Below are 11,773 nucleotides of genomic sequence, written 5' to 3'. Positions count from 1 at the left end.
AGCAGCAGCAGGAATCAGCAAACATTCAGTTTATGGTTATAAACAGCATAACAGAAAGGCATTGCTGAGTCTGCATAATGATATCAAGGCAGCGTTAGAAAGAGCAGTAGCTTCTTCAAGAAACAGGGGCCTATTTCCAGGTGTCATATTATGAAGTCAAATTACTTCTAAGTCATGTTTAATAATTACAGCATTTTTATAACAATTCAAGGTAACCTAGTTACCGATGAAATGGAAATGTGCGATGAAATGGAAATGTGCCTGGAAAATACATAATACTGTCCCTTTAAAATAATATTTAAAAAACTCTCTCTACTCAGCACACAACATTTCTGAGCATGTACAGTATATGTTCCAAAACATTGTAACAGAGACTAAGAAATTATCTTTAAATGTATTTTTACTAATCTGTATTACAGATCCTGCAATGCATTTCACAACCAAAGTATCAACCTCAATTTTGACTCAAATTAGAGAACTCTTGACTTAATGTAATTTGACTATCATCCACTAAAATAAGAAGCGTTGTGTAAAGAGGAGAAAAAGCCAATAATAAAACAAAGAATGGCAAAGAGATGAAGTTGATAAAAATGGTGACTTAACCAAAACTAACTGAATGACATCGCTTCAAAGCTCAGGGTAAGTATGAATCTAATAATCTTATTTAATGTCACTTTTTTAGTATAGTTACATTGCCAGAGGCTAAAAAAAATCAGAAGTTTTTATCAATTCAACAATTAACCATTTGACTTATTTATGCCCAGTTTCAGAGGAAGAAGATCTAAAACTTGACGGGAACCTTTTTGTGTTCCGCAATGCTTTTGTGAGTTGTGAGGAAGTTAAGAAACGCTTGCTTAACAGGAATCCAAACTATTTAGTCACTTTTCTTAATTTATAATCACTGTATAGAGAGAACAGACTGCACTCTCAAAATGGTAAGCAGAAAGGTGAGCTTTGAAAAGTATTCTTGACAGGTAATACTCTGTTTTTATTATGGTTAACTACATTAATTAACCAAAAACGCTTTGCTTTCTGGAACTCAATCATAAAAGAACAAATATATATATATATTTTTTCCTGTAAGAAAAATGTTGTCACGTCCACATAATTTGTAGCTGGTATTGCAGCCTATAATATGCTTGTTTTCATATTCAGCACATTTGATGAATATGAAGCATTTGCTAGACTTTAAAATGTTTATCAATTTAAAATACAGCCATAAATGTGCAAGGACATTTAGTTAAATTGTTCACAGTTGTTTATAAAAAGCCACAGTACACTGAACGCCTGAATGAAGCTACAGTAAAAATGTCGATAAACAGCCTACAGCAATTAAAGGTTTACATTACACGTACAGAAATACATGACAAAGGAACTGACACACCAGCACCTCCTACTGGTAACGAAATCTCACTACAGGACATCCATATTGCCCTCTTTGTAACATCCATCCACTGATCAGCATTATTCAGCATCATTTTGTGCCAGTTCAGGGGCTATTCTTACACTTCTGAGGCCATCACAGATTATATGTTCAGGCACATCAAGATAACAAAACTATTATCAGCTGAGTAGATTTGAAGACAAAATTTTTGCTGTGCAAGAATAATTACTAATAAAAATACATTCCCTGCTGTTACACCCAACACTAGACTCCTAGACAGGATTAGCTTTAACCTTGGCTGCCATCTTGATTGTAGGCACCACAAAGCAACTATTTAGGTGTAACGGGTGTACACATATTTGTATCCGTCCAAAACATCTGGTACTGTGCTGTCAGTTTGATTTTTTTTTTACAGAAACAAACTTCTTGGTTGAATAAAAATACTTCTAGACCTAATTCTTTCTGGCAGAAGAATTATGTTTTTGGCCCAATTTCATGTGGTAACAAAGCTGGTGAGAATGTGTCTTTACAGACATTTAAAAGAGTCCTGAAACAATGTGGGGTGGAAGTCCAGATTATCCCAAAACTAATATAGAAAGCCAGATTACACTTTACAAATGCACTCAGCAGTAACGTTCTTTATACTGGACACATATTTTGTGGCCTGATGACACAAAATGCGATGTTATACTTCAGGTAGTACTTGTGCAACTCATGTAATTTAGGAAGTTAAAGCCTTGGATGAATTTAGTCTGTTAAATGCACAATGTTTAGGAATGTCCATCAGAAAGCCCTGACTACAGCAATTTATCCAAGCAGGGTCAGTATATCCTATAAATACAATGCAGAGTAAATTTCTTCCTACAAAACATTTAATGATTAAGATTTGTGGGTAAGAAAAGTGTTAACTGCTGCCCCACACTGAGGAGAAATTATGTATCTGATGTGATGCTGATAATAATAATAAGAACAACCACATTACTAAAAACAGAAAAAATTTGATACTAAAAAAATTCTCACTAAAAATCATTTGAGAAACCTTCAGCATGCTACAGCAATGATGAGTGTGTGCTGTGTCCCTTCCCCCATAACATCTGAGCAACTTATAGAACCAATTCATTGTACTGACTGCTGAAACTCTGAACTGATGCTCAGTTTTCCAGTCGCTCATGACATTATGCAACGGATGTTCATATGTTTTAATTCTGGTTTGTTTTTATTGCGCTTTGATCTCGGGATTATTTGCTCTGTCGGTGTCAAAGCTTCTTGAGCGGATACAAAACGTAACAAAATCCTCGTTATGCAACATCCCTGCATGTTTGGATCTGCGAGAAGAGCTTAGGGTGCTGGTTTGAGGTTTTTGAGAAATTTTGTTTCAGGCTTTAGGAAAGATAAATGCTGTCTGTGATGGAGATGCTGGGTCTGTTTTTCAATGTATCCAGTCTGATACAAACCCCATTAGGTGGTAAGCTTATGTGTCTCCTATCTAAGCCTCACAAGCTCTCCGTGTGCCTGGCTGGTGCTGCTTTACCATATGCCAGCATATAAAGTATGATTCATTGCTATTGGTTTCTTTATGCATCTCAGAAAGGGTTTGTGTGTGTGTATGCATTTGTGTGTTTAGATGGGGGTGGGGAGTACCATCCTGATTGGCTGAAGTATTTTCTCTGGCAACGAGTAAACGTGATCCCGCCTGCAGAGGCACTGCAGTGAGTGCTGCAGTGAGAAAAAGAGAGAGCCAGGCAGGAGGGGGCGGGCAGGCAGAATAAACTACATGAATAAGGACTGAGCCAGAAGCACAGAGGAGACAGAGCACTGTGTGTGTCTGTGTGTGTGCGCATGTATGCATGTGTGAGAACACTGCGCATGTGTGACTGAGCGGACTGTGCAGGAGAAAGAGCAGTAATGAACGCCAGCTGAGGGATGACAGCAGGGGAGAGGGAGAGAAGGAGAAGACAGAGGCTCACCTGAAGAGGAGAAGAAGGAGGCAGTGAAAAGAAAGGAGGACATACTGGGGCGACATTTGAGACATAGAAGAAGCTTGGGTCTCTGCACAGAATAAGATAAATGATGTGTGAGTAGAAGCAGACAAACTGGGATGGAGAAAAGGACACGGGAAGAAAGATTTCAGCTCCAACTCGAAGGAAAAAGACTGGAAGAGTGAAGGAGAACGAGACCAGAGAGCCGATGATGCTGAGCTTGATGAAAGCAGACTGATGTGTCCACCTTGCAACAGCTTCCTCCATCTTAACATTTCCTCCATGTTGTTGATGCTCTGAGAACAGAGACGGACAGGAGAGAGGAAGACAGCATCCTCACCCAGGCAACAAAGAAGGCAAAGCAGTTTGTCATCCAACACAAGCAGCTCGTTGAGGCAGCAAACGACTGGACTATGACAACCACGTAAAGCGGACAGGTGAGAATGAGACAAAGCTTTACATCTCTTTCAATGTGAAGATCTGTACAAACATGGGAAAGAAGGAGGCTTGTGTTTTGTTTTGGTTTGTCATTGCCATGTTTTGCTCAGAAGTTTCATCATGTCGATCTGGGTCGACGGCATTATGTTCACACGCTGATGTAAAACTGAAGACAGACCAATCACGCCCACCGAGCCACAGCTACTTATCGGCAGAGATGAAAAACCTATCAGACGGAAACGATGACTTGAGGTAGCTCATGTGTGAGTTTGGTTGTAGATAATGGGTAGAGGGTTTCCTGTGGGCTACTGTGACATTTTCCAGATGTCTGCCCAGGCAGATAGCAGAGTTGGGGGGGAAGCAATAGTCTCTTCTGTATTTGTCAGCAGGCACAGATGCATCTCCATAATGGCCAAGCATCGGCGCTGCAGTGAGAGCACCCTGTGCACCACGCTGCTATTGCATAACTGCTGCTTCATCCAAACTGCACCCCTCCCATTTGTGCAAAGCCGTGTGCGGCAGCAGCTGCTTCGTTGCCTAAAGACCAGAGCAGTTTGCCTCTGCAAAGTCTCACAAATGCCGTCCACTTTAAAATTGAACGAGACATCCTTAATTATTTGCCCTCATCGATCGAGCCGCGGCCGTTATTGAAAAGCCTGGGCACTTTTCCTCATAAATCTTCAATGAGGTCTGTGTCAGGAAGAGGGATGCGTTGTTCGTGCTTTTATTTTTTTTAGCAGCATGTGCAGCTCTGCCATGTTGGCGTGGGAACAACACAGGCGAGAACAAAGAGCAATTGGCTTTAATGAATTGAGAGGCAAAATGGCCGATGTCTGCTGCCATGAATGACAGCAGACTGTTATTCAAATCAACACCTCGGCAAGATAAAAACATAAACATTGGACGGCATTATACAGTGGAAGTGCGAAAAATCAGCAAGAGGGCAAAGGGTTATACAACTTTAGCATAAAGTCAGTCCTGTTCATCATCGGAATTTAGTTATATCCAGTGATGGAAAAACATGAAGTAAATCATGGGATTTATCCTGCTAAGGTCATTACATGTTACATAATGCCAACACGCAGCATTATAGCTCACATAGGTCAGAGAAGAGATTTGTTGACATTTTTGTCTTCCCCAGAAAACTGAGAACAAATTCAAATGTCCTCAAAGCTAACAATCTTGGCATAATGCAGGCATCTTGCATCAGGGGCATAAATACCCATATCCTCCGCTCCATCCAGGATGACACTGTGATAAAAAACCCCAACAACAAACAAACAGTTTTCTGTGGATAATTGATTGACAGGGAGACGACATACTCATGCACACTCCTATCAATGACTCATTCAGAACATGGTGCCCTGACACAGGCTCCCATCCACACAGGTGGACTCCGTCTTGTGTGATAGAGCTGACCGGGGCAGAGCTGTGAATGTGAATGAATGCGTGTGAAAGTCTCTAGGGAACATGTGTGGTGTTTTCTTTATCAAAAAGAATGCTGCTTGGTGTTTTTCCTCTGCTCCATCACATGCTGGGCTTATTTTAAAATACTAATTTTTTATCGTCTCCCATCAGTTTGCTATCAGATTGTCTGTGGAGGAATGTAAAAGGGTGGTGCTCTGTACATGATGGAGTTGTCTCAGGGTAAGAATGTTCTAGGATGGATGTGTGCATGTGTGTGTGAATGCAACTCTGTGTGTCTTTAATTGTAAAAGGAATCTGCAGCTGAGAGTGACTCCTCCGACATCTCTGTGGTCAGTTCCTCCTCCTTCTTGTCGAGGTCAAATGCCTGAAGTGATTTCATTAGTAATAATTCCTCTTGCTGGAAGATGACCCACCATGGTGTGGACGCAGTAAAACACTAGGGAGAGCTTCAGCCATTTACAGGATGTACAGAGATGAGCTCTTTATATAATCCTTCATCGACTAGGAGGAAGCAGCTCTGAAGCTGACCCATCAGCAAGCTGCCTCCATCAATCATCAGTCATTTTCATACCACCGTAACCAAATTATTGGGGAATTTTAGCTGCTTCGTCTCTCTCTGACTCAGTGGGTTCCCAAGCTGTCTGGTGACTTTATTAACAAAATATTAGACATAATCACAATCAATTTATTTTAACAAACTATTTGTATTCATCCACTTAACATATAGACATACAACCATTTGATCCAATCTGACCTCAATAATAATAATAACAAAACACAAAAATCTGATATCCTTCCAGTCACTGATGGCTTCATATAACCAACAACACTCTTCAGTGTTGGCGCAGTTACTTAAGATTTTAAGTAACTGCGCCAACAGTTGTGAGGCATTTGTGAGGTCTTTTGAAGTCAAATCAGGAGATACAGAGATGAAAGAAGCTAATTAAGAGAAGATATTCTTTTCAGACTTTCGAGATATTCCAAAGTGAGTAAGTAAATTTGTTTTTCTACACAGCAGCTTTTACGGGTCAAAAACCTCAAAGTGGTTCAAAATGAAAACAAATAACAAAAGAACTCAAAATAAAGAATAGTAATCCAAATACCTATGACGTTATACAGCAAGAAACTATTTAAAAGTCAGGATAAATTAGTTTTCAAGTGCTTCTTAAAAGTCTCAACTGAATTAAGACATTGCAAAGATGAAAGCAAACCAAACCACAATCCAAGGGCCAGAACTCTAAAAGATTTATCACCTCTGTTCTTGAGATGTCTTTGAGGAATCAACAACAATTCTTCAGACTTGAAGATCTCAGACTGAGAAGAGATTGCAGATTCATTCAGGGTATAAGATAAAGCTAAGCCTTCAGCAGACAACAGGAAGGCTACATCAAATGCAGAAAATTTGTTTTATAACTTAGAATTTTGAGGTTTAATTCCTGATGAGAAACATGCTAGATTTGGAAGTTTTTTTTAATACTTTAGAGTTTAGTAGGAAAAAAAGGGGAAGACTGCCGTTTTAATAATACTATTGATTCTAATTGCTAATGTGAAATGGTGAAAGTTAAGTTGCATGGTTATGCTGTCTTTGTTCTAAATTAATCATTGTATTGCTGTTCTTATATTTTCTAATACAATTTTTAAAAAGTAGAAGTTCAAAACAGCTAAAATCAGTCAGATATAATGAAAACAGGAGGTCAGAAACATGGACAAAATCTGCCACAAAGTTTTGATTCCTGCAACTCAATTGAAATAAATCCCAATTCTTAATTTAGTACAGATTTCTGGGCGTTTTTCATTTTTACAAATTCTTTAATACTCATCAATAACATCAAAACTCATGTTTCAAATCCCTCTGAAGGTATGACAGACAGTAAACCTTTGCTTTTATGGGGTGCGGCAAACAATGTGAAAACAATGAATGTGAGGGCCTGTAACTCTCACTTGTATTTGTAAATCTGATCCTGAGTTTTTTTTTTGTCTTGTGGTCGAATCTGTTTTCTTCATCTTGTTGTGTTCAGTTGTGTGCCAAATTAACACCCACATGACAACCTGGACCTCAAATTTAATCCAGCATCTAGTTTTAGTACAGATTTTAGATTCAAGTAAAATGGAAATTCAAACATAAAGAGAAGCACTTAATCTAAACAGGAGACATAGCCATACTTAAGTTTCTATAAGGCCATACTGATCTATGAATGTAATCAAAGCTTCAAATTTGAAAAGGTTTCTGCTTCAAATGGAATCATACCTCAAAGGAGTTTAATAGTCTTTAATGTCAAAATGGTTTAAATGTTGTTAAATGCCAATAATAACATTGGCATTTAGTGCCAATATTGTTATTGGCATACATAACAACATTTTGTATTCAATTCATGGATCTGTGAGTGATTCATGAATTGGCCAGTTTTTCATTGATCAACTCCAGTCAGTAGGACAAATGCTAAAACAATCTGATAAAAAAAAACAACTGATCAATGCATCTCTCGTAGACATCACATGTTTTATTTATGATTGAAAAAGATAACCTCACTTGTACTGTATGACTTTACCTTCATCCTCAACACATGCAAGATGGTAAAGTCACAGAAAAGTCATGCTACATGCTTAGTTATTCTGCCCAGCCTCATGAAATGTGCATGAAAGCTTCCTCTGTGTGCCCTGCACACGGTGTGCACCAGAGGATGAGAGGGAAACAGGCTATTTTGGGGAAGTGTTCCAGCACTGCACTGCTGCTTGGGCACATTTTGTGAGCTAGAGTGATTGGTAAAATTCTGAGTGGAGCTTGCAAACAGCGGTTTATGCCCGAGTGAAGAAATATGTCAACAGACTAATGAAGAAATGGGGGGGAAAGGAGAAGCTGTCAAATGTGGCTTGCTTCATCACAAAGCACTTCCGTCTGTTGAGAAAGGGGGGATCTTTCTCACTCAGTGTGACTCTTCAGCAAAGGTTGGGGGCAGGAAACCACAGAGAAGTGCGCAGCTAAACAAACCATAAATAGACGGCAGGACCTGCGCTGGTTTTCATCTCTTCTGTCTTTTTTTCTCTCCGTCTCTCTTCGTCACTATGTAGGTTACCTCCTCTGCTCAGTGCGTTATTAATGAATCATCGCTGTCGACAGCCGAGCACAGAATGGGAATCGTGCCAGTCGCTATCCGGCAGTTATTGTTTTGGTCGAGTCAAAAACGTTCATCTGAACGTTCGTTATTTTTTCACTTGCCCACTCAGAGTATGACACAAACCCTCCGCACAGATTGTGACCTCTTCCCACGCATGTCAGAAGCAAAACCGGAGCAGTTTGTATGAGATGGCTGGGTGTTGACAACGAACAGGAAGAAATGCAAGTGTAGCACCACAACTATGTCACAATTACCTGCCCTTTCCACACAGTGTGGAAAAATACATCAACTGCATATTCACAGAGCTCAATTATTAGAACAGTAAAATAAAAAGTAAATGTCTGTGTTCATAATCATGTTTTAGTTCCTGGATTTTCTCAGTAGAGAAAAGCAAAAACAATAAATGGACATTTGAATTACACTTTTAAATACAAAATAATGCAAAAAAAATTAAAATACAATTTCTTTCTTTGTGGTCAAAGAAATCAGAGGTAAAGAGAAACAAAAAAAATGGCTTCTTATATTATATTTAGATGCTCTGCGACTGTAGGAGCCGATGTTTCTTCTCAACATATCGAAGTTGCTGTTCCATGTACTAATTCATCACAAACAGATGAAATGGAGCATGTATTATAAACACATATCTAACATTTTCTTTAGTCTAGCCCTGGATGCTACATTTTGTACTGACAAACAACAGCACTGCTGATTTTTCAAATGACTAAACCATAATATTATAATCTATCAATTTGTTCTCAACGCCCCCCCAAAAAAGAAAAATGTTGTTTTTTTATTTCTAGTTAATGGAATAAATTATACATGGTTTTTCATCATGGGTTTCTAAAGAATCAAAACATTAATAGACCAAAATGTTTTCAAGAGAAAGAAAATCTCTGCAATCCAATTTATTTAAAGGTTTATTAAATCCATAAAAAACTAAAACTGAGAAATATTGTGTATACGTAGCTGAAGTATAAAAAGATTTTGTTTTCTGGTTAATTTGTGGGGTTGTATGCTGAGGTAGCCAGGCATTCATCAGTTCTTTAATAGATATGTGACAAACTTTGTCTGTCTTGTGCAAGAAACCTCTTTCAGCCAGAAGGTGAAGCACTGCTTTATAATTTACCCTAGAGAGTCATATTAAATAGTAAAATGATCACATTTTTTTCACAAAGATTGCAATGCCTTGATACACATGCTTAAGGTGGTCAGTAGACATTTCATTGTAGGAAAATGTGTTTTGTTTTCACTCTACTTCTTTCCGTTTTGTTGACAGAACAAGGAAATACACAAAGTAATTGCCCTTTAAAACTACTTCAGACCAACCCTGAGCAATTTGTGATTATAATCTTCCGACTTGGCAGCAAATTAATGTTATGTGCTGTGTCAATAGAACGGCATGCTCCCAGACTGCCTCCAGAGTGTAGCTACATGGTTATTATCTCTCATATTTAAAGAGGCAAAGTTGAGCAGAGGCCAAGATGGAACAGGAAATGGAACAAAACATTTTCCCCTAATTAATTAAATGCTCGCCTACCGTATGAGGCGATAAAACAAAGATGTTCAGTCAAACAGGAAATTTGATGTATTTACAGTTGCTTGTAAAACATGTTCACATTTTTACATGTCATGTTTAGCTCATGTGGATTTCATGAGCTAAACCAACAAAAAGTAGCCCATAATTTTCAACTGGAAGGAAGATTAAAAAAAACAAATATGATGACCAGTGATGTCAGCTCCTGCCATACATACGCAGGGGTCTGACATAGTTCTTATTGAAAGATTCTGTACTTTTTCAAACTAAACTTTCTAGTTTTGAGCCTTGATTACAAATTATTCATCTTAAATATGCCTGAAATGTTTTCAGGTCTCATTATTAGTGTGGAGTATCTTTTATGGAGTGTGGAATAGCATTGTCTCACTGTTTGTTTGTGCCTTCTGGAATAACTTAGGCCAACAATGCTTCAAAATTTATAAATCTTGGGAGTTATCAATGTTAGTAAATAAGTGAGTTTTGGGTTCTTTGCTTCAGTATACTCTCTACTATTTAATATGAATATCTCTTTAATGCTTTTGGATCAATCAACATTGAACAATACTACAGTAAATTACACTACACACCATGTAAAGTAGACCATAGTAACCCTCCTTTAATTAGGCAAACAGAAAAAACCAAAAAAACAGAGCATTGTTCCAACCGCACAATGAATCTGCATATACAGTGTAAAACACCAGTTATATAACCCACTACTGTAAAACTAAACCTAATGCCGGCAGAAAATATATCCTACGTTGCAGGCCTGTTCAGATCCTCATGAATGTAGGAGACCCACCGACTCCACGGTCCACAGCCTCAAATATTAAAGTACGGGGCGTGCCGTGGTGGCGTAGCGCGACCCGTATTTGGAGGCCTCGACGCGGCAGTCGCGGGTTCGACATTTGCCGCATGTCTTCCCCCCTCTCCTTCCCTGTTTCCTGTCAGCCTACTATCACATAAGGGACACTAGAGCCCACAAAAAAGACCCCCTGGAGGGGTAAAAAAAAAAATATATATATATATATATATATATATATATATATATATATATATATATATTAAAGTACAACTCAGTACCTTGTGTAATCGTGATTTTCCACAGATGAATCCGGGCAATACTTCGTCCTGTGTCCAGAAGAACCTCAAAGCGATCCGAAGAAACAGCAGTTCAGGAGTGATGCAGTTGTGTGGTTTCCACGTGCTCCACATCTACTGGCCCTCAGTTCCCACGTTGCCAGAGGTACTCTGAGCGACGCGGGCGCTCAGAGCGACTATCTGGAGTCCGTCTCTCGTTATCCAGTCCGGTAACGATCTTCTGTAGCCCTTTAAGTTCCACTCTAGCAGCCAAACAGCGGCCTACATTAGCCCATGTTAGCGAACAGCTAGGTTAGCTTCGTTCTACCTCTCGAGTAAATACGGCGGCAAAGAAACAAACATACAGTCCGACAGCTTCTCGTTGAAACTCTACTGTGTCCTGCTAACTTGCATACTTTATCTTATAACTTCTCCTTACGATAAGTCTGAGCTTACTCACTTCGAAACCAGCTAACTCTGCTATCACCTCTCTCGCTCAACAAATTCTTCTTTTTCTTCTTCGCTGTTTTTTTCTCTTCCACCTGTGCTACCTTCAAAGACCGTGCTCCTGTAGGAAAATACAATTTTCGCTGGCAATTCCCCTCAAAGTAAAGATAACTTATTTTAAACAATGCAAACATATTTTTACTAACTTTATATGAACTTTGAAATGTTAATTGAAATAAAAGGATGAACTTATCCTTGCTATTTATTATCTTATTCATCTCTTATGTTTTTACTATCTGGGCTACATAAAGAATAGAGAATCCCAAGCTTAATACAAATTATTAAAAATAAAATGTTTTGATCTTTAGAG

At 38.7% G+C, this 11,773-nt stretch overlaps 1 protein-coding gene across 5 annotated transcripts in view; it reads left to right on the top strand.

The window, feature by feature from the left end:
• rnf208 (ring finger protein 208) overlaps positions 1–11,773 on the top strand; it is a 31,357-nt gene that overhangs the window by 16,841 nt on the left and 2,743 nt on the right. The window contains exons 1-2 of one of the 5 annotated variants that reach the window (XM_032570055.1): positions 3,161–3,800; positions 10,985–11,122. The exons of 1 other annotated variant lie outside the window; for it this stretch is intronic. The gene's annotated coding sequence lies outside the window, so the exon portion shown is untranslated. Of the gene's footprint in view, positions 1–3,160; positions 3,801–3,911; positions 4,054–10,984; positions 11,123–11,163; positions 11,187–11,773 lie in introns of those variants that run through there. 3 more of the 5 variants (XM_032570056.1, XM_032570052.1, XM_032570054.1) reach the window with 3 other exon arrangements.

The sequence above is a fragment of the Xiphophorus hellerii genome, chromosome 8 (genome assembly GCF_003331165.1).
Source record: "Xiphophorus hellerii strain 12219 chromosome 8, Xiphophorus_hellerii-4.1, whole genome shotgun sequence".
Classification (NCBI taxonomy): domain Eukaryota; kingdom Metazoa; phylum Chordata; class Actinopteri; order Cyprinodontiformes; family Poeciliidae; genus Xiphophorus; species Xiphophorus hellerii.
This window is presented reverse-complemented; position numbering and strand designations above follow the sequence as displayed.